Source organism: Moschus berezovskii, chromosome 1, assembly GCF_049115385.1.
Source record: "Moschus berezovskii isolate FMDL1 chromosome 1, NW_MosBer_1.0, whole genome shotgun sequence".
In the NCBI taxonomy this organism is placed as follows: Eukaryota; Metazoa; Chordata; class Mammalia; order Artiodactyla; family Moschidae; genus Moschus; species Moschus berezovskii.
The window spans coordinates 121902221-121925796 of record NC_142460.1 but is presented as its reverse complement, the minus strand read 5'-3'; the positions used below and the strand labels follow the sequence as shown (position 1 = coordinate 121925796).

The 23576-nt window shown below is 40.3% G+C and overlaps 1 long non-coding RNA gene across 1 annotated transcript in view; it reads left to right on the top strand.

Moving 5' to 3' along the window:
• Positions 1-8077: 8077 nt before the first annotated feature.
• LOC129545758 (uncharacterized) overlaps positions 8078-23576 on the top strand; it is a 105204-nt gene continuing 89705 nt past the window's right edge. The window contains exons 1-2 of the long non-coding RNA XR_016038964.1: positions 8078-8350; positions 18464-18565. This is a non-coding gene — a long non-coding RNA (uncharacterized LOC129545758). The remainder of the gene's footprint in view (positions 8351-18463; positions 18566-23576) is intronic.

Below are 23576 nucleotides of genomic sequence, written 5' to 3'. Positions count from 1 at the left end.
TCCCTGACAATTAAAAGGGTTACTTTTTTTTTCTCAGATAATAGGAAATTTGGGAGAAGGCAGTTCAGAACTGATGCACAGCTCTGCTCAGAAGAAATCATCAAGGACACAAATCTGCCTTGTTTCAATCTTCAGTAACAGGAGGTCTTTTCTCAAGGTTACAGAATGGCTACTTCATAGCCAGCTTCCACTTCTGGGCTTCAGGCAGGAAGAGAAAGTCCATTCTTTCTCAGTCTTTATCTCTCTCTTTCCTTCCTTCCTTCTCTATCATTCTTGTTCCTTCTCCCTCCTTCCCTCCCACACCCCTATCTTTCCCTTTTTTTTCCATTTTAACATATTTATAGAAAAAAAGTTTATTAAAAATTTAAATATTTTTGTATTTTAAATTCCATGAAGAAGAAATGTGTTTCAGTAATCACTGAAACTGTTAGGTTATGTAACCTCCTAGTAATAAACTATCTTGATAGAGGAGAAAAATGTGTTGGAGAGTGTCCCAGGAATTCTGCACCCAGAATAGTAGGCTAATTGAGTGCTTATGCAATCACTGGATAAATTCACAATACAACTGAACAAGAAATTAAATATATAACCTCAAACTATTTCATTGATTCATTGCATTGGGAAACCAGTGTTAACTTACTTCATCTTATTGATCCAGCATGATAAATAGAGCATTTTAATGGGGACTTGGATTCCATAATGATTTAGTTTCCAACATCTGTAGAAATTTTAGATCAGCCAGCAAAACAACTACCAATCTTTTTTAAATTAAAAAAATTTTTAATTGGGAGATAATTGCTTTACTGTGTTGTGTTGGTTTCTGCAGTACATCAACATGAATCAGCTGTGAGGATATATATATTCCTTCCCTCATGAGCCTCCCTCCCAATCTTGAGCCATGGTAGTATGAAGTTTGCTTTACAAAATTAGTGTCCTTTCCCTCTGAGATACAGCCATACTCAATTAAAATCATGCAACGTTAGCTAAGTAACAGGGCAGCAACCAAGATTGAAATTGTGGAGAAAAATTCCAAAGCGTGTCTGAATAATAGGAAGCAGAACTCAGAAATAGAAACTGCTTTCTGCTGTGATCACACCAGTGCAGCTGTTAGAGATTCTCCAATTGATTTGGAGAGTGTAGGAGACAAAAATTAAAAATAAATAACTGCAGCAGCATTGCCGTGACTTTTTCTGTCACATTTAATTAACTGGAAGTTTGGGACATCTTAGGACTTTGATATAGCACATTATTTGTCTTTCTCTCTATTCTTAGGCTTCCTGTTCCTATTTAGAAGGTAGTTCTCCTTCAGTTTTTTAAAAATTTTAATATCAACATAATTAATCGAGGAACAACTCATGATTAAACAAGATGCTCTAGTACCTCTGACTTCTAAAACATGAATCAAGTGGGACTGACCTAACTCTCCCTCAGATGACAGCTCATAAAGCTGTATTTTTAGGGAGAGAATGCTGACGCTTTTAGATCACATCTCGCAAAGATTATGGGATTGCAAAGAATATTACCCGCACCGCCCTCCCAACTCATTAAGACCAGATCTAGAGACTTAATCAAACCTCAGCCCCAAACTCTGTGGCCAAATTTTCTGATAGGTACATGGTGCATTTTTACTGCATTTCACTTCCTTCAGGTTCTAAATGAAGCCTCATGTATCCGGCTGAGGACATGCTGGGTCTTAGGCTCCTACATAGCTCCTCAGGGTCCTTTCTTCACTTCTTCTTGCCTGAGGGCCTTTGCATAGGCTATTCTTTTTATTCCATCTTGTTTTTTTTTTTTTTAAATTGGAGTGTATAATTGCAATGTTATGTTGCTTTCTGCTTACAACAGTGTGAATCAACTACAAGTATACATATGTCCGCTCCCTCTTCAGTCTCCCTCCCCCACCCTGCCTCTGCCATCCCACCCTAAGTCATCATAGAGCCCTGAATTTAGCTCCCTGTGCTATACAGCAGCTTCCCACTAGCTATCTATTTTACACATGGTAGTGTATATTTGCCTAGAATATTCTCCTCTTTTCCCAGATTTCCTTTTGTTCCACATTTCTTTCAGGTCTTCTTCTAAATTTCATTGGTATACTGAGTGAGTTTTCCTCAGTTATGAGCTCCTGAGTACATTTCTACCTTACATATCCCATGTAGAATTATTAATAATTATCACATTTAATTGTGATATTAATTGTGCTATATTATTAATAATAATTATTAATAATTTATCTGGCTACCACCTTATTTTATTTCTTGTGAAGTGAAGAACAACTAAAAGTGAAGAACTAAAGATCCTCTTGATGAAAGTGAAAGAGAAGAGTGAAAAAGTTGGCTTAAAGCTCAACATTCAGAAAACTAAGATCATGGCATCTGGTCCCATCACTTCATGGCAAATAGATGAAGAAACAGTGGTAATAGTGGCAGACTATTTTGGGGGGCTCCAAAATCACTGCAGATGGTGACTGCAGCCATGAAATTAAAAGACACTTACTCCTTGGAAGAAAAGTTATGACCAAGCTAGACAGCATATTAAAAAGCAGACACATTACTTTGCCAACAAAGGTCCATCTAGTCAAGGCTATGGTTTTTTCAGTAGCCAAGTATGGATGTGAGAGTTAGACTGTAAAGAAAGCTGAGCACCAAAGAATTGATGCTTTTGAACTGAGGTGTTGGAGAAGACTCTTTAGAGTCCCTTGGACTGCAAGGAGATCCAACCAGTCCATCCAAAAAGAAATCAGTACTGAATATTCATTGGAAAGACTGATGTTGAAGCTGAAACTCCAATACTTTGGCCATCTGATGCGAAGAACTGACCCATTGGAAAAGACCTTGATGCTGGGAAAGATTGAAGGCGGGAGGAGAAGGGGACGACAGAGGATGAGATGGTTGAATGGCATCACCAACTCAATGGACATGAGTTTGAGTAAACTCTGGGAGTTGGTGATGGATAGAGAGACCTGTCATACTGCAGTCCATGGGGTTGCAAATAGTTGGACATGACTGAGTGACTGAACTGAACTGAACTATTTTATTCCTTGAATGTAATGTAATAGAAGCAGGTCTGAGAGATATAGGAGAGAAATAGAGAACTATGGATCTGACTCAGCATTGGTTTCCCATTTCTATTACTATTTTAACCGTTATAACAGTGTATTATAATAACCTCTGTACATGATTTTTTTTTCCTATTGGATTGTTTGTGCCCCAGTCCAGAATGCTTGTTCTCCTAGGCAAGCACTTACTGGCATTGGCTATTCCCATACCATAGGAGCTGACAATCTAGAGTCTAGTCAGCTACTCATGGAAGGTAATTAACTTTTCAAGCCATGATAAGCCAAACACCAAACAAATCAGCAGACACGACAGACCTGTTATTGTCCATTCTGGTGGCTTCTAGCCACAAATTAGATGGATGGAGGAGCAATTTATTTTGATAATAATTTTAGTTCCTGGAAAGGGTACCACATTAGAATAATGACATAGCATAAAGTTTGTAAAACAGAAAATTAAATGCTGCATAGTTTATAAAGCATGTCATAAAGAAATTCTGCATATTAGCCAAAGCAATGCCTCAAAAATACTAAAGATATAGATGCAGAATTAAAACTAGTGGGCTAAAATAATATAGCAGGATGTGGAAGAAAAGTAAGACATGGTATTAGGGAAAGTTTACTATTTTTAGGACTTGCTTGGGGCATAGTCACGTCTCAACAATACATAGACGTTTGTAAAATATTATTAACTTCTAAATCTTGTACTATGTAAATTAATTGCTTGTTCAAAAATAAAACTAAGACTAGGGAAGAAAAGAAAAATGGTAATATTAATATGTTTTATTTTTAACTTTTGATTTACTAATACATCTTTTTAAGTTGTTATGTAAACATTATATATTCTTAGATGATGATTTCTGAGACTATAAAAATACTTTTTAAAATATGTATTGTGAAGATTGGCTTCAGGAAGCAAAGATAGAAATAAGTGGCATACATGATGATGGAGATTGCTACACATTTGTGGTAATTGTGAAGACTCTGTTGAGAGAACAGTTATAGAATCACTTCCCAGGTAACTGGTAAATGATTATGTGGCAGTTTCGATTTTTGTCATCATTGCTCCATAATTAATACATTGTGGATTTTCAAGAGCTTTTCCCCTGATACATCTGATGTGTAGAATGTTTTTATTATTCTTAACACTCAAAACAACTTCCCACCCAAGTATTTTTCATTATAAAAGAATTTAACATTTTAGAAATCTCTCTATGACTGAAATGTCTGTATTTTTTAATGAACATAATGGATGTGCAGGTTCCAGTCAATATTTCACTTTAAAGTTTGGTGGATTTTTAATGCATTCAATGAATGCTACTGATTGCATTAATGCAGTCCATTTACAAAATAGCTGCAATTTATAGTCAATATATCAATATTACTTACCAGTCAAGTCCTCCAAATCTTCCAAATGAGAAAGTTGAGATTTCTTTTGTAATGTTGCAAGAACACATTTCATTCAAGAACCATAACTTCAAATAATTTTTAAAATATACTTTTTTTTGTTTCCAGTTTATATAGAAAAATTGGTTGATTTCTTACAAATTGTAAGTTGAATGGGAAGTTTCTTTTACTAAGGTTGAGAACTGATTTATGGGAAAGTGTTAAATCTCTTAGATTTGCATTTGTGTACTTAAAACTTGGCTCTTCACTTATTTGGCTCTTCATGTGACATGGGATTTTATTAAGGAATATATTTGTCATGCCAAATCCCCCTTTGTAATGACAACATGCATGGGGCAAGAAATCATATGCAAATTGCTTTTGTATCACTCTGGAGTGTGCAGGTTTGTGACCACTAAAATAATTGTTTCTTAATAATATGTTTTAAATGAAAACTCAAATAGTGGATACATCTTCCAAAATATTATGTGTTGCAATAAATTATGGTTTATTGGCCATTCTATCAACCTGGCATTTCTCTTAATAAAGACATCTGTGTTTTGGCAATAGCAGGTTAAATTATGCTAATTTGTGTTTATTATTGTGACCCTGAAAATGTGTAAGATTTTTAAATACCCTCTGACTTATCAAAGAAGGATTAAATTATATTTCCAAGTCACTTCAGTTTCCAGAACATTGTAATTCTTTGAATATATTTGTTCTCTATATAATAGGCAATAATCTTCTATTTATTAGAATACTTTATCCCTAAAATATATTATTAAAAGAAACCCTTGAAATAGCAGTCATTTTCCATTTCAAGTGCTTCTTTACAGCATGTTGCATTTCTTGACATACTAATTATTATAAAATATGACTAATTTATTTTCCTTTTATCCATATATTCTGTAGAGAACAAAGTTAAAGTGAAAAGATTTGAATAGTTTTCTGTTTAGGAGAACCCCAAATGATAAAGTGTTGTCAAGTTATTAGATCCCCTTAACAGTATCATTAACTTTCTTCTAACCCAGGAGCTTATAATTGCATAAGAGATCATTGAACTTTTCTAAGTATGAGAAATAGACTCTGAAAACCTTAACTAAGGCTAAGTATTTTTTTTCAGTGTCAGTTCAGTTCAGTTCAGTCACTCAGTCGTGTCCGACTCTTTGTGACCCCATGAATCACAGCACGCCAGGCCTCCCTGTCCATCACCAACTCCCGGAGTTCACTCAAACTCATGTCCATCGAGTTGGTGATGCCATCCAGCCATCTCATTCTCTGTTGTCCCCGTCTCCTCCCGCCCCCAATCCCTCCCAGCATCAGAGTCTTTTCCAGTGAGTCAACTCGTCACATGAGGTGGCCAAAGTACCAAAAGGAACATGTTAGTTTTAGCATTAAAAGTGGGTAATATAATCAGGAGCTGCTGCTGCTAAGTCGCTTCAGTCGTGTCCGACTCTGTGTGACCCCATAGACGGCTGCCCAACAGGCTCCCCCGTTCCTGGGATTCTCCAGGCAAGAACACTGGAGTGGGTTGCCATTTCCTTCTCCAATGCATGAAAGTGAAAAGTGAAAGTGAAGTCACTCAGTCGTGTCCGACTCTTAGCGACCCCATGGACTGCAGCCAGGCAAGAGTACTGGAGTGGTGTGCCATTGCCTTCTCCGAATATAATCAGCAAATGGATATAAATCAGGGTATTTAAATGACCTTGTCCCATAGTAAGATACAAATTAAACTACTTGGCCAGGCTTTCTATTCTGTTGCACTTAAAAATCAGTAAACAGGCAGAACTTTAGGTTAACACTAAACTCTTGAGTGGTTTAAATCAACCGTCCTTCAGTTTCAAGACCCTGAATTCATCTTCCTGACTGGGTTGGGCTCCTTCACTTAACAAGAACTCAGAGGCCTAGTGGAATTTACACTAATCAAACAGTGCTGGCAACCAAACAGCTCAGTTTCAATACAAGGAGAAGCCAGGAGCAGAACCCAAGTTACTGGTGAGTCTTGTACTTTGCACCACTCAGCAGGGCAGACAATCTTCTCCAGTTACACCTTGAAGTAGAAGTAGGGACGGTGCTTACCCTGTTGCACCTGTCTGTAATCCAGGGAAAATGTAAACTGAGCTGATAGGACTGGTAACAAGCCTGAATAACTTGTTTGGGACCGAGGATTTACTATTTCACTAAAACTACTAAAGGATGGAATGTATCTTTGCCACAATTTCAGCTATTTTACGTATTAATTCCCACTTCATGTTGTCCTGGCTTGTAATTTATTGTCGTTGTTGTTTAGTTGCTAGATCGTGTCTAACTCTTTTGCAACTCTATGGACTGTAGCCTACCAGACTCCTCTGCCCATGGGATTTCCCAGGCAAGAATACTGGAGTGGGTTGCCATTTCCTTCTCCATGGGATTCTCCTGGACCAGGGATTGAACTTGCGTTTCCTGCTTAACCAAGTGGATTTTTTACCATTGAGCCATCAGGGAAGCCCTGTGATTTACTATAAGACCTTAAAATGGATTTAAACTTAAGAAGCTCAGATCTGAAGATTATTTCAAAGTTTGTTTCAGGAGATGAGACTGACTAGAGTTGTAGAGCGTGCCCTAGCAGTAGAATCACATTCCGTTCCGTTCTGTTCCGTTCAGTCGCTCAGTCGTGTCCGACTCTTTGCGACCCCGTGGACTGTAGCCTACCAGGCTTCTCTGTCCATGGGTTTCTCCAGGCAAGAATACTGGAGTGGGTTACCATTTCCTTCTCCAGGGGATCTTCCCAACCCAGGGATCGAACCCGGGTCTCCAATGCCAAATGTAGTTCTGGCAGGGTAAACCCTCTTAACCCAAGTCCCTCATTTCTAAAATGAGGCTCATAACACCTTCCATGGAGAATGTTACTGGATGTTAAAACGCAGATATACCTGAAGCCCTTGGCACATAGGAAGGACTCAATAATTGATTGTTCTGAACCTCTTTCTTCCTTTTCTCATTTCCCTTTTAAGGTGACACAAGGCTACTAGTAATGTCAGATTTTCTGCTTTTCTATTGCTTTTTACTTTTGTCCCTCTGATTCTTCTTTTCCTCCTTCTCTAAGACTGAGCTCTATGCTTTTTATTAAATTATATTTTAGCATTAGGAAATGAGCTTTGCATCTTATTATTAACAGAAAAATGTCTTCGTGTGTGTATGTGTAAGTGTGTGTGCTGATATTTATGCTGTATGGAGTGTCAGTTCATATATTCTGGCCAGAATTTCTTTATATCATGGATCTTAATCCCTGCATTTTATCTTTTCTGAAATGGTAAAATGTTGCAATGGGGCAGTAATGGAGTAAAAGGGCAGGGAATGATATTGGAAAATGATAAGTTAACTTTTCTTCTCTCTTCTGGTCCTGTCTTGGTGTGTTGATGTATTTACTTTCTCAATGGAGGGAAAGGAGAATATTTTCCCTCTACCATTTTCAAGATAAAATCAAGGCTCCTGAGCCTGTAAATCGATCACTGCTGAAACAAGCAAACTGACAAGGAGTGAAACTGTTGAGTTCACCTATGTTGTGTTTACTATGTGGGAAACACCATGATAAGAATTGCTTGAATTATCTCATTAATTTCACAAAAACTCTATCGTTATCTCTCTGTTACAGATGAGGATGTTGAAGTGTAAATAGGTTAAGATAACTCCTCTCACGGAAGTGTCTGGGCCAGGATCTGAACCTAGACAGTCTAGTGCTGAGAAGAACCTAATCTGCCTTCTAATGTATGATGTGGACTCACCACTGAGGGCTACAATCAGTGTCCATGTCCTAAAATTGTGCTACTCACCAGATCTGCCAACATGACCTGGGAGCTTATGAAAAATACAGAATCTCAACCTCACCTCAGACCTGCCAAATTTTAATTTGCGTTTTAAGAAGATCCCCAGGTAAGTAGCATACATATTAAAGTTTTGGATACACAAGACTAATGCGTTATTTCTGGGATCATGTAAATATTTTTGGGTGATGCAAGAAGAAAAAAATCAGGATTTTAGATATCTCAAAGGGATTAAGATTTAGAGACAATGCAGGTCAACCCCTTCCTTTCATAGATGTTGAAAATGTTACATGGTGGTTAAATATGTGTTTAAAAATAAATAAATGTTTAAGAATTCAATAAAAATTTATTGAGGGTCTGTCACCTGCCAGACTATATGTCAAGTGGGATGGAGATACAAAGACACATAAATTACATACCCCGGGAGACCTTTGGAAGGGACAAAGAGCATGAAATTTATAGGTGCCATGATACAGTGTGGACAATGAAGCACTGAGGAACAGAGGCTGAGACAGGGATCAAGATAGACATTTTTTCAAAAGCTCTGACATTCAATATATTTAATTTTATAAATTTAATTAATTTTTGGCGGCCCTGGGTCTCTGTTGCAGTGCATAGGCTTTCTCTAGTTGTGATGCATGGGTTCTCATTGCAGTGGCTTCTCTTGTTGCACAGCACAGGGTTTGCTGTACATGGTTTGGGTACATGGTTTAGTTGCCCCATGGCATGTGGCATCTTCCCGAACCAGGGATCAAATTCATGTCCCCTGCATTGGCAGGTGGATTCTTAACAGCAGCAGCATACCCCTTCTTCTCTGGTAACCACTATATTTTCTCTGTGTCTGTGTACTTATTTTTGTTTTATTTGTTCATTTATTTATTTTTATATTCCACATATGAATGAATTCTACTGTGTTTGTCTTTCTCCATCTGACTTTATCACAATGCACTCAAGGTTCATCCACATTGCTAGAAAAGGCAGGATTTTATCCTTTTTATGGCTAAGTGGCAAGGAGATCAAACAAGTCAGTCCTAAAGGAAATCAGTCCTGAATATTGATTTGAAGGAATAATGCTGACACTTCAGCTTTGGCCACCTGATGCGAAGAACTGACTCATTGGAAAAGACCCTGATGCTGGGAAAGATTGAAGGCAGGAGGAGAAGGGGACGACAGAGGATGAGATGGTTGGATGGCATCGGCAGCTCGATGGATGAGTTTGCGCAAGCTCCAGGAGTTGGTGATGGACAGGGAAGCCTGGCATGCTGCAGTCTGTGGGGTCGCAAAGAGTCGGACACGACTGGGCAACTGAACTGAGCATTCCATTTGTGTGTGTGTGTGTGTGTGTGTGTACATCTATCTATCTATAACATCTTCTTTATCCATTCAACTACTGATTGACACTTAGGTTGTTTCCATATTTTGGTTATTGTAAACAATGCTTCAGTGAACATAGGGATGCATATATCTTTTCAAGTTAGTGTTTTCTTGTTATTTGAAAGCATCCCGAAAAGTAGACTACCTGGGTCATATGATAATTCTTAATTTTTTGAGAAACCTCCATAGTGTTTTCCATAGTGGCTTCACCAATTTACATTCCCACCAACAATGTATGCAGGCATTCTTTTCTCCACATCTTTACTGACACTTGTTATTTCTTGATTTTTTTCATAATAGCCATTCTACTGGGTGTGAAGAAATATCTCATTGTGGTTTTAATTTTTATTTCCCTAATAATTAGTGATGATGAACATCTTTCCATGTGCCTGTTGTCTTGTTTGGAAAAATGGCTAATCAGATACTCTGCACATTTTTTGTTGTTTGCTACTGAGTTGAGTTCTTTGTATATTTTGGATGCTGCTAAGCTGCTAAGTCACTTCAGTCGTGTCCGACTCTGTGTGACCCCATAGACAGAAGCCCACCAGGCTCCCCTGTCCCTGGGATTCTCCAGGCAAGAACACTGGAGTGGGTTGCCATTTCCTTCTCCAATGTGTGAAAGTGAAAAGTGAAAGTGAAGTTGCTCAGTCGTGTCTTAGCGACCCCACAGACTGCAGCCTACCAGGCTCCTCCATCCATGGGATTTTCTAGGCAAGAGTACTGGAGTGGCTTGCCATTGCCTTCTCTGATACCAACACCTTATCAGATATATGATTTGGAAAAATCTTCCATTTGGTAGGTTGTCTTTTGTTTTGTTGATGTCTTCCTTTGCTGTGAAGAAGCTTTTTATTTTAATGTAGTTCCTTTTGTTTATTTTTTATTTACCTTGCCTGAGGAGACATATCCAGGAAGATATTGCTAAGACCAATGTGAGCATCTGCTATGTTTTCCTCTAGGAGGTTTGTGGTTTCATGTTTTACTTTGAAGTTTTTAATCCATGTTGAGTTAATTTTTGTGTATTACATGATTGGGGTCTCATTTTGTTCTTTTGCATGTGGATGTCCAGTTTTTCCAACACCATTTATTGAAAAGACTCTCCTTTTGCTCTGTGAAATATTCTGTATAAATCTATTAAGTTCATCTGGTATACTGAGAATATATCTCATTTAAAGCCATTGTTTCCTTGTTGACTTTCTGTCTGGATGATCTATCCATTGGTAGAAGTGGGGTGTTAAATCCCTCTTGATTATTGTGTCACTCTAAATTTCTCCCTTTAGGTCTACTAATAGTCGCTTTATATATTTTGTTTTATATATTTTGGTGCTCTCATGTTTGTCTGTGGAGCTGAGATGAGTCTCCTAGAGGCAGCATATTGATGAGTCTTGCTTTTAATCCATCCACCCACTCTGTGCCTTTTGATTAGAAAATGCAATCAATTTATATTTAGAGTGATTGTCGGTAAATGAGAAAGTTCTGTCATTTCGTCCTTTGTTTTCTGGTTGCTCTATAACTCCATGCTTTTTCTAGTTTGGTGGTTTTATCTGATATTTTTCTGAGTTTCCTCTTTTCACATTTGTATCTCTGCTCTAGATTCATGTTTTATGGTTACCATGAGTTTTGTACAAAACATCTCACAGATAAAATAGTCCTTTTCCTGAAGATAGCATCATATCTTCATTTGGTAACTGAGTTCTGCTTTTCTAACTCTTCCCCAATTAAGTTTCTGTTGTCTCAAATTACCCTTTTTTTACTATTGTGAGTTCGTTACCAAATTACAGTAGTTATTTTTACTGCCTCTCTTGTCTTTTATACTGTAATCATGTGTTTAACAATTTATTCTGATATAGAGTTGCAATTTCCTCATTCTGTCTAGTTAACACCTTACTCATACTTTCGTGTACTTTCACCTTTTCATTTCAGGTACAAGAGCTGCTTTCAGCATTTCTTGTAAAGCAGGTCTAGTGATGAAATTACCTAGCTTTTGTTTGTCTAAGAGAGCCTTTATTTCTCCTTCGTATCTGAAGATTAACTTCTGGATAGAGTATTCTTAGCTGACAGTTTTTATCTTTCAATATTTAGATATGTCATTCCACTCTCTCCTGGCATGTAGAGTCTCTGCTGAGAAATCTGCTAATGGCTTAATAAGGTTCCTTTATAGCTTCCTGCTCTTTTCCACACCTCCTGCCCCATAGCCGAAAGGTCTTTATTGATGACTTTTAATAGCATTAATATAGTACGTCTTGGACGAGGTTTTGTTTTGCATTCAGAAAACTAGATAGTCTCTTAGCGTCATGGACTTTGATATCTAATTCCTTCCCCAGATTTGGGGAGTCTTTAAATGTTATTTTTAAAATAAACTCTGCTCCCTTCTCCCTCTTTTCTCCTGGGATTCCCAATTATCCTTATCTTGCCTTTCATAATAGAGTGGGAAAGTTCTCGTAGAATTTCTTCAGTTTTGAAAATCAGTCTTCTCTCCTCTTCTACCTGAATCATTTCTATATTTATATCTTTGAGCTCAGCAATTGTCTTCTTTATGGTTTATTCTATTTCCAATGCTTTCTAATGCATTATTCATCCATTTACTGGGTTCTTCAGCTCTAGAAACTGTTTGTTTCATTTTTAGAGTTCACTCTGGTAAAGTGTCCCTTCTGTTCATTAACTTTATTCCTGAGTTCACTGAGCTGAACTGCCTGTCTTAGTTTTCTTGTAACTCCCTGAGTTTCCTCATTATTGTTATTTTGAATTTTCTTTCAGTCAGATTGTAGTATTCCATGATTTTAAGTTTGATTTCTGAAGAACTGTCAGTTTCCTTTTGTGATGTCGAGTTACCATGGTTTTTCATAGTGTTGATTAGTTTTTCCAGTGTTACATTTGAAGCAGCAAACACCTTTCTTATTTAGATAAAGCTTTTAAAATTTTGATTTTAACAACTCAACTGGTTGGTAATTAAAGCCTTTCTTTGGTTTCTCAGCAGGTGGCATTATAGCACAAGGTTTTGGTTTCTCTCTTTTCAGGGCAGCAGCTGGCTACATTAGAGAATGGACACTTTTTCACCCTCCACTGCCTCTTTCAAAGGTGTCGCTGGGGCCCTCCTTGCCACTGCCTGTGCCTCTGAGGAGGGGTCACTGGTGCCTTGATGCTGCCAATATGGAGTTGCCATTCAGAATACCAGGAGGGTAGACACTCCCACTGCACCCAGGGTCATTTAGATTTCAGGCACTGATGCCATGGCAAGGAGAAGGGCGGGGTGGGGGAAGAGCCAGGGTTACTAGCACCTCTACCACACCTGGGGCTGTGGGGTTTGAGGGTACTGCCAGCTGTGGCAGGGGAGGGGGGACTGGAGTCAAGAGTGCTGCCTCAGCTGGAGGAACCGGGGTCACAGTTCCTGCTGCTTCCACTGCCCAGCTCCCTATGCTCACAGATCCTGATGTGACCAAGAGGCTGGGGTAGCGTGTACCACTTCCCCTGCTGCTATGGGGCTCTCTGGGGCTATGGGCTCAGCCACTGCAGTGAGAGTCCAGGATTGGGACTGGGTTTGCCTCCACTGCTCCCCAGTATCGCCTCCTCCATGCATTCCAGTTCACCCACCTTCAAATACACAGATGTGTGGCTCTCTCTGGTGTTCTGGTGGATGGGGCGAGGAACCTCTGTTGAATTCCAGATCTTTTAGGGTTGTAGATTGAAAGGAGAAACAAAAAGAGCTTTTCATGCCCCCATAATGCTGACTGCCATCAGTTTCTGGATAGTTTTGATCAGTCTAATTTCCAGACTAATGACACCTGGATTCAGTGAATACGTTGTGTGTTAGTCACTCAGTTGTGTATGACTCTTTGAGACCCCATGGACTGTACCCCACCACACTCCTCTGTCCATGGGATTCTCTGGGCAATACTGGAGTGGATAGACATTCTTTTCTCCAGGGGATCTTTCCAACCTAGGGACTGAACCCGCATCTCTTGTGTCTCCTGGATTGTAGGCAGATTCTCTACCCAACGAGCCATTGGGGAAGTTCAGATTCAGTGAGGGAGGGAGGAGTCAAAAATCTTTGTAGATGAGACAAAAGTTGGATATATTTTAATGATGCACTATGAACCAAGTACAAAACAGAGAGCTCATTTTCCCAAAGCATGACCCAAATGGGCCACCAATATCAGAAGTACTTGGGGAAGCTAAGCACGATTCAGTTTCTGGCTCCTTTCCTAATCTTATTGGATAACCAACTCTGGAGACAGGTCCCCGAAGGCAAAAGTTTAACACTCACCAGATGTAATTCTGATGGGCATCAGCTGAGAGAATGACTGAATAAGTCTGTTATTTGATATGAAATCATTTTAGTAATCTGGAAAGTTTATGTTTTTCATTATCTTCACTGACTTTTCTTTCAATTGTATCCAAAAAAGATGTGTCATAAGCAGTCAACAGAACACTATAAATAACCATAGAATAGGAAGTACATTTCAAATATTTGAACAGGCAAATATGTTGCTTATTTTTGTATTGGGACAATTTAAAGAGGTATGGTGTGGTGAAGCCACTGAAGAGTTAAGGAGCATTCATCTTTTTAAAGTCTGGAGTACATATTTGTTGATATGATTTCATTTTAAAGCAGTGATTTTGCTAAGAGTGCCCAATGGAATTGGCAATAGGGAGAGAAAGCGGCACAGTGCCCAGGAATCATTAATGTTAAAGGCTCCAAAGATGCTGCTAATGGACAGTACTGGTGAGAAGTTCTGCTTTAAATGCAAAGATATGTAGAGTGTGTTAAAAAATGTGCTACCCTGCACTCTTGTAAGGTTGGTGAGCAGTTCCTGAAATTAGACAACTTGGTTGGAGTCAAGTGAACTAAGGAAAAAGTTCTCCTGCTACCAATAGTATTTCTCTTGCTGAGTTTCTGCCATTCTCTCTTCATTTTTTGCTGTTTAAACTTGGACTCTATTATACCTACTCTGGTGGGCTTTCGTGATGGCTCAGCAGGTAAAGAATCTGCCTGTAATGCAGGAGACACAGGAGATAGTGTTCGATCCCTGGGTCAGGAAGATCCCCTGAAGTAGGAAAATGGCCATCCACTCCAGTATTATTGCTTGGAAAATCCCATGGACAGAGGAGCCTGGTGGGCTATACTCCATGGGGTCTCAAAGAGTAAGGCATGCCTGACTGACTCAGCATAACCACACAGCTCAATACCTACTCAGGATTATTGCCAAAACCTTCTAAGTGATCTAAGTGGTATTCATTCTCTTTCTTCTTGCTGCCAGAATCCCCTTCCTCAAATTAGATCTGTTTCACTTTCAAGCTTAAAATTTTGCAGTGAATAGTTTCTCACTGCCTACAGAGTCAAATCCAAAGTCCTTCCCACCCCAGATAAGACACCCTGGCTCCTGCCAACCATTCCCCTCCTTGACCTGAGTCACTCATTTTATGCCATTTACAGCCATATTTTCCCACACTGATTGTAGTTCACTGAGCCATTTGTGGACTTTCCTGTTTCTTCCTCATAAACAAGAGATAAAGCAATGTAACAAATCAAACCTCTTGAAAATACACATTTCTGGCCAAGGCCTTATAGGCCAGAAATGTAATATTTTCACTTCCAGCATCCCAAATTACATGACTACTCTTGGGGGAGAGAACACATTATCTCAATCCCAAGGATTTTCTTCTCAGTCCATGCAGTTTCTCCTGGAAAATCCTCTTATCTTTATATGAGCTGCTGGCATCTAATGACAGGCCTTTTGGCAACAGGGAATTTTCTGGGACACGTTGGCACTCAGATCCCTTTCCCATTACCCAGGATGTTCTATGTCCCACATATCAGCTGAGGGAAAAATGAAGCTCTTGCGACAAAGGAAAAGGGCTCTTACATGGTGTGAGTTATAGATAAGGAACCTACAAGAATGGAATCTAACCTTGTTCAATCTTGCAGCAGTTCTTACTCCAGGCTCCTGATTCTGCCTAGATTGGGAGTTTAGCATACTTGGAATAGTCAATTAGAAGACAGAGGAACTGTACTATTCTCAGTCCTGTTTGCTAAAGATATACCTGGTTTAAATATTAATGAGACACAAGACTAATAATTCTGCTCAATTCCTTTTCTTCAAAAAAATCCCCAGCTGTCTGCAAAATGCTTAGATGCTTGCTTTCCAAAAAGACTCTTAGATGCTTCAGGGCAAATATTCTTTCTGTGTTTCAAATAAAAATTCTCTTATAAGGTTCCTTAACTTAAAAAATTATATGGTAAACTTTAGGAGCTTGGTGTGTTTCTAAGACAGACAGAGATAGGCCAACAGCAGAAGATGATTTGAAAGCAGTTGTAAAATAGTGCTTCCAAGAATAGCCTGTCTTTTCTTCCTCCTTCCTTCCCTTCTTCTTTTCCCTTCCTTTCTTTCTTCTCTCTTTTACTTCTTCTCCTGCACTTCTGACTTTTCATTTTTTCCCTTTCTCTTTCTCTCTCTTTTGTTTTTGCTTCCATTCATTTATTGGACAGTACAATAGACCAAATTGTATGAGAGATAGAAATGTTAAAAAAAAACCCACTACTGCCTTTATTGACCATACAACCTAATGTTGGGAGAAACGTATAGGTATGCAATTAACAAGGATGTTTGGGATTGCTGACTTCTTTTAAAGGAGGGAAGGCTTTTTCTCCAATTGAATGACATATTTATTCATTCATAGAACTAGATTATTTTCATGGTACTTAGAACTGTAACTTCTTGTTGCTATAGCATAAGGACCGAGTTGAAGAGTGCTTATAAATAGGTTTGAAAGGGAAGCAAGAACAGATAATAGTATTATCAGTTCAGTTCGGTTATTCAGTCATATCCGACTCTTTGCGACTCCATGAACTGCAGCACGCCAGGCCTCCCTGTCCATCACCAACTCCTGCAGTTTACACAAACTCATGTCCATCGAGTCGGTGATACCATCCAGCCATCTCATCCTCTGTTGTCCCCTTCCCCTCTTGCCCATAATCCTTCCCAGCATCAGGGTCTTTTCCAATGAGTCAACTCTTCACATGAAGTGGCCAAAGTATTGGAGTGTCAGCTTCAATGTCAGTCCTACCAATGAACACCTAGGACTGATCTCCTTTAGGGTGGACTGGTTGGATCTCCTTGCAGTCCAAGGGACTCTCAAGAGTCTTCTCCAGCACCACAATTCAAAAGCATCAATTCTTCGGCAATCAGCTTTCTTCACAGTCAAACTCTCACATCCATACATGACCACTGGAAAAACCATAGCCTTGATTAGACGGACCTTTGTTGACAAAGTAATGTCTCTGCTTTTTAATATGCTGTCTAGGTTGGTCATAACTTTCCTTCCAAGGAGTAAGCGTCTTTTAATTTCATGGCTGCAATCACCATCTGCAGTGATTAAGAGCCCCCCAAAATAGTATTATAGTTCATAATAAAGGATTTGGCATTTGTCCTGAAGCCTGTGAGAAGCCTCTACTAAAGGACTTTAAGCAAAGAAATGAAATACTCATAGCATTAGGGAAAAAAAGTTATCTGGTAATAGTGAGAAGAATAGCTAACGGTATACTAATAGTAGTGGGATGAGGGTAAGGCATTGGGAGAGGTAAAGAGACCTTTAAGGTGGGTGTTGCTGTCATTTCAACAGTGATAAAGTCATTACCAAGTTGAACCTTTAGAGCAGATATGAGGTTTTAACTCACAGAAGAAATGTGGGTGAGTGTCAGAAAGAGAGTAGTTCTGGAAGTCACCCAGGTCTTAAACACAGTGTCATTAACACAGGTTCAAGTCACAGGAGGAAAAGACCTAGTGCTAGGGTTGAGGGAGCATGATTTGGGGTTCAATTTTGAACATATTGAATTTGAAGCATCTTACTGGATATATGACATATATTTAGGGGGTAAATGGCTTGGGAACTCAGAAGAGAAGTGGATAAAAAAATGTAGCTTTGGAAGTTGGTGATCTATAGGTGGTGGTTGAGACCATGGGGTGGGTACAATTATTCAAGAATTGGGCAGTGTAGGGGAGAGAATAGGGAAGTGGGAAAATCCCAGAACCTTGGGAACACCAATACTTAAGGAAATAAGTATTGGAAGCAGGGGAGATTAAATGAGCTGGGAAGTAGAAAGAGGGATTTAGTAAGTGATCTCAACAGGAGCCAAGGAAGACAACGTTCAAGAAAAGATGATGCTAACATTGAATATTGTAGAGAATTCAAGAATAAAGGGCCCAGAGAACATTAATTGAATTAAGCAACAAGGTTTTCATTGGGGACCTCAGTGTGAAAGGTTTCCATAGATTAGGCTAAGGGGTGGAACACAAAGTTTGTGGAGGAGAGAAGGGGTGGAGACCTTGGAAAGCTGGGCAAAATCTAATGAGGGCAACAGCATGGTGACGCTGGAAAACCTAAGCTGAGGGCAGTAAGACTGAACCAGGGTCCTTGATGGGATGAGGGTGGCCTTCAGTGGAGTCTCAGGACTGAAGAGAACAAAGCTGTGTCAGTGCTGAGCCCCAGGAACAGACAAAAGGGGCTGGCTGTGCGCTCACATGTGCTGCAGTCTGGGAGCACAGGCTCCAGAGACTGACCTCATGGCTTTTTCTTCTGCGACCCAACTCCAACACTGGAGAAAGAGGAGAAGCAGGGAGATACAACCTGGGCCTCTCTTTCTGTTCATGTCACTGTACTCCTCACATCAAACCCCCTGTTCTCCCCTCAACCACCCAGCTAGCCAATCCTACTAACCATACTCCAAGAAGAAAGCTGTGAGCTCACTTATGGAGGAGGATTCATATTGAATTCTACTCTGGGGTGCCTTTTTATTAGTTTGTGCTACTGGGTTAAAATATTTTTTTAATGTCTTATTTTATTATTTTTGAAGGGATTAGAAAGACTTGAGCCTGTCTACCTACAAAAAAAGAAAAAGAAAAAAAAGCCCCAAGATAGAAGATGAAGATTTTGGAGAGAAACAAGCTCTGGAGAGGTGAGAGGTGTTGGACACAGAGCAGTAGTGAAGACAGGGAGAGCCCTTTCTGCTAGGAAGGAAGTCAGGCAAGAGAGACACCGAGGGGCAAAGTCAGACATCTGACTTCCTGTCTACTGGCCCCGGGTTATCCAGTCACCCATACTCATCTGGGGCCTGGGTTCATGACTAAGCTGAGGCACGATGGCTAAATTCAGGAAGCAGATTCCGGAGCAGTTATGTGAGTCAGTATTTGGTGAAATGTTGAAGAAGCTTTATTAGCCTTAGGTGGCTGAGGTCCTGAGAGGGCAGATGAAAGCCAGGGTTAACTTTTTAAAAATTTTTATTGGGGAACATCCCATGGACAGAGGAGCCTGGTGGGCTACAGTCCATGGAGCCGCAGAGAGTTGGACATGACTAAACGACTAACACACGGCACACACATAGTTGATTTACAATGTTGTGTTCATTTCAGGTGCAGAGCAAAGTGAATCAGTTATACATATACGTATATCCACTCTTTTTTAGATTCTTTTCCTTTTTAGGCCATTACAGAGTACTGAGTAGAGTGGGTCCTTATTAGTTATCTATTTTATGTATGTGCATGGATGCTCAGTCGCTACAGTCATATCCAACTCTGTGTGACCCAATGGACTGTAGCCCACCAGGCTCCTCTGTCCATGGGATTCTTCAGGCAAGAATACTGGAGTGGGTTGCCGTGCCCTCCTCCAGGAGATCTTCCCAACCCAGAGATCAAGCACCCATCTTCTGCACTGCAGACTGTTTCTATACTGCTGAGCCACCAGGGAAGCCCATTTTATATATAGTAGTGTGGTCTGTCTAGTCAAGGCTATGGTTTTTCCCGTCATGTATGGATGTGAGAGTTGGACTGTGAAGAAAGCTGATCGCCGAAGAATTGATGCTTTTGAACTGTGGTGCTGGAGAAGACTCTTGAGAGTCCCTTGGGCTGCAAGGAGATCCAACCAGTCCATTGTAGAGGAGATCAGTCCTGGGTGTTCATTGGAGGGACTGATGCTGAAGCTGAAACTCCAATACTTTGGCCACCTCATGCGAAGAGTTTACTCACTGGAAAAGAGTCTGATGCTGGGAGGGATTGGGGGTAGGAGGAGACGGGGACGACAGAGAATGAGATGGCTGGATGGCATCACCGACTCGATGGACATGAGTTTGAGTGAACTCCGGGAGTTGGTGATGGACAGGGAGGCCTGGCGTGCTGTGATTCATGGGGTTGCAAAGAGTCGGACACGACTGAGCGACTGAACTGAACTGAACTGAACTGAGTGTGTTTATGTCAGTCCCAATCTCCTAATTTATCCTCCCCCCCAACTTTTATCTCCAAGTAAACATGTTTATTTTCTATATCTGTAACTCTATTTCTGTTTTGCAAATAAGTTCATTAAGCAAGGGCTATTTTAATGCAGGTTATTGTTTTCATGAAGAAAGAGGCTAGGCCATCCCCAGGGAGAAGTGAGGTGTGGGCCTTGATGAAAGGAAGAAAGTTAATGGGGAAGAAGGCACAGCTATGTCTAGGGCTGATGAAAGACTGTTGCAAAGTGTGGAGGACCTGGCTGGGGATAGCGAGAAGAGTTCTTAGTGTTGTTATTTACCTGATTTTCTTCAGTGTTTAGTAGCTTAATGGGGCTTCCCTGGTGGCTCAGACAGTAAAGAATCTGCCTGCAATGCAAGAGACCCAGGTTCAATCCCTGGGTAGGGAAGATCTCCTGGAGAAGGGAATGGCCACCCACTACTGTATTCTTTCCTGGAGAATTGCATGGACAGAGAAGCCTGGCAGACTATAGTCCATGGGATCCCGAAGAGTTGGACACGACTGAGCAACTAATACTTTCACTTTTCACTTAGTAGCTTAAACAGGAGAATGTAAAAAGCAGACAGCCATCTTAATCCAGGGTTAAAATAATGTCCAAAAAGAAAGGAAAGGTACAAGTTTAAAGATTCCCAGAAAGATTTGGTAGAGGAAGGGCATCTAGAATTCCCACAGGCTGAACAGGAGAAACTCAGGTGGTTGGAGAAGCAGAAAACCCCTGTTCTGTTAAAGGTTATTGAGGCTGGTGTGGCCTGGGGGAAATCTTTGTTACACATTTGTAAGGCAGCCTACAATCACATTAGCATTTTTGGCAACCACATCACACCTTGGGCTTATGTTGAACTCGCTGTCGACCAAAATCCCTAAATCTTTCACACATGCTGCTCTTAAATCCTGTTTCCGCCATGTTGTACTTGTGAAATTAATTACTGTTTGGGGCCTAAATATAGGGCTTTAAATTTATGGTTATTAAATTTCATCTTGTTAGGTTTAGGCCATTGTGCCAACTCTCAGAGAATATTGGATATCTTGACTCAAGTTTTCACACATTTCCCCCGTAACTTTCAATGAGACAGAATCCAGAGGAATTCCTTATGCACATTCAAAAGTGACAGATTTACCCTACATCTTATTTTTTAGTTCACATCTTTGTTTTGTCTAAAAGGAACTTGGTCATATTTCTTTCTAACATCATAATTTGCCAAAGTGTGCTGGTTAGGATGTTTGGGCCTGCAAGGGTGGAACTCTGAATCAGCCTGGAATAAACAATAAGGACATTTATTTGTGCACAGAGTAGGGAGGGCTCCAGGCACAGCACAACCAGAGCTCAGACTGCTCTGCTGTTTGGAGTTTACCTTCTCCGTGTCTTGTCCCCAGGCCAGTTTCCTTTGTGGATATAAGCTGGCTGCCAACAGCAGTGGGGATAGCGTGCTTCCTTGTTTGTGTCCAAGAAAGAGGGTGGGAAGGGGAGAAAGTGTGAATAGAAGACTATTCTTTCAGTTTGACTAGGACAACCTCCTATATCACCTTTACAGGGACCAGCAATCCTGATGTGCTTGGAAGTAAGGGTAGTCCCAGGATGTGGGACTTTCAGTGCTAAAATCAGGAAAGTTCTGCGAAAGAGGGGACCGTTGGTCACCCTGGCACCTACACCTAGACCAGTGACCTCTACCAGGATGAAACCTGACTTTGACTGGCTTAACCCTGTCAAAGCCCTGGGCAAAGGGCTTCCCTCATGGCTCACTTGGTAAAGAATCCACCTGCAATGCTGAAGACCCAAGTTCAGTCCCTGGGTAGGGAAGATCCCCTAGAGAAGGAAATGGCAACCCACTCCAGTATTCTTGCCTGGAGAATCCCATAGAGAAACCCAGTGAGCTACTGTCCATGGGGTCGCCAGCAGTCAGATATGACTTAGTGACCAAACCACCACCGGAATTGGCAGAGGGATGGGAACACATGGTTGGTTTGCACACATGTTTCTGGAGTGTGACTCTGGTCTATTGGATTCCACTGGGTGCAGATTCCTTGGCACCAAACTCACTGATTCAGAATCTCTCAGCATGTAAATTGGGAAATGAATTTTTATCAAGCACTGCAGACAGTGCCGTACACAACAGTGCTTAGAGAAACACTGGTTTAGACTTGATAGTACTCACCGCTGAAGCTTGGGTCAACACTCAAAATGGCAAGGCTGCTATACAACGGCCAGTGCTAGGGAGGATGTTGGGGAGTCACAGCCCCATGTACCTACTCTAGTTCCCTGGTTTTCTTGTCAAGTAATCCTGTCTTCTAGAAGGGAAGGAAGATGCTTTGGGATTCCTTGTTCTTAGCGAAATCATACTTCTTCCTGGTAATACCCAAGGGCATTAGTAAGACTCCCTTCAGTAAGTGTTCACAAACCATGCTTGAGAATCACTCTTGCTTTTTTTCTTGGAATCAGTATAAACTCTCAAGTAGCCAGTTTACAGAGTCCATGACCTTAAAAAAAAATTTTTTTTATAGAATAGTATTTCCTTGTATTTAGTTCCTATGGAAGTAGCATACATTTGAAGTTAAGCGGCATATATAAGAGATTGAGCTCTGGTCAGGAAAAGAAGCAGAGAATCTAAGCCTTGCATTTACATATATTGATTTTGCATATATTTCTTAACTTCCTGAAGTTTATTATCTGCAAAATAAAATAAGTATAAAACTTACCTCACTGGGCTCTTGAATTAAATGAGATAATGTTTATAAAGTTTGAGCACAGTGCTTGTCTCAAGTAGTCAGTAAATTTTGATAATTAATATCCTGCCTCCTCATTCTTTCATTATTTGAGATATTCTGAGGACTAAGTAAGGCCAGGCACAGAGCTTGTCACTAAAGATCACAAAAATGAGGATCAGTCCCTGCTAGCAGGGAATTCACAGTGTTGGCATTATAATATAATGACACTGTAGTAGATTTATATACTGGATATCAGGAGAAAACAGAGGAAGGAATGCTCAATTTAGAGGATGACCTGGGTCTTGAAGAATGATCAAGAGTATTCTGGATGAATATGGGAAAAGGAGGAGAGAGGAACTCCAGATAAAGGATATAGCATAAGCATTAATAAAAGCAGAGAGCATGAAAGAGTAGAACCCCTTTGTGAATGTAAGTGATTTTGAAAGCTGAAATGCAGCATTCATGGGACTTCCCTGGTGGTCCAATGGCTAAGACTCCAAACTCGCAAAGCAGAAGGCCCAGGTTCTATCCCTGGTCAAGGAACTAGATCCCACTTGCCACAGCTAAACATCTCAAATGCCGCAACTAAGACCCTGTTCTGCCAAATAAATAAATAAAAAGAAATGCGGCGTTCTGGTCAGAAGCAGTGGTAGATGATGTATAGGAGGAAAGGGCTGATTCAGGGCTTTGGGCTTCCGTTCTACGGATGGAACAGGGTTTTAAACAAAGGAGTTAGTCGTGTGGTTACCCTTGTATTTTAGAAAAATCAATCTAGGGACAGTGGATAAGGAGTTGGAGGATGGTGAGACGGAAATTTCAGAGCTTGCAACATTACTCCTAGTGAGAGCTGATAAATGTTAAAACAAGAGAAAGGTATTAGGAATAGAGTGGAAGGATGCGAACAAGAAAGGTAGGGTAGATACAAATGACAGGACTGAGTGATTGATTAGGCATCAGGTGGGAAAAAGGAAGATTTGAGGC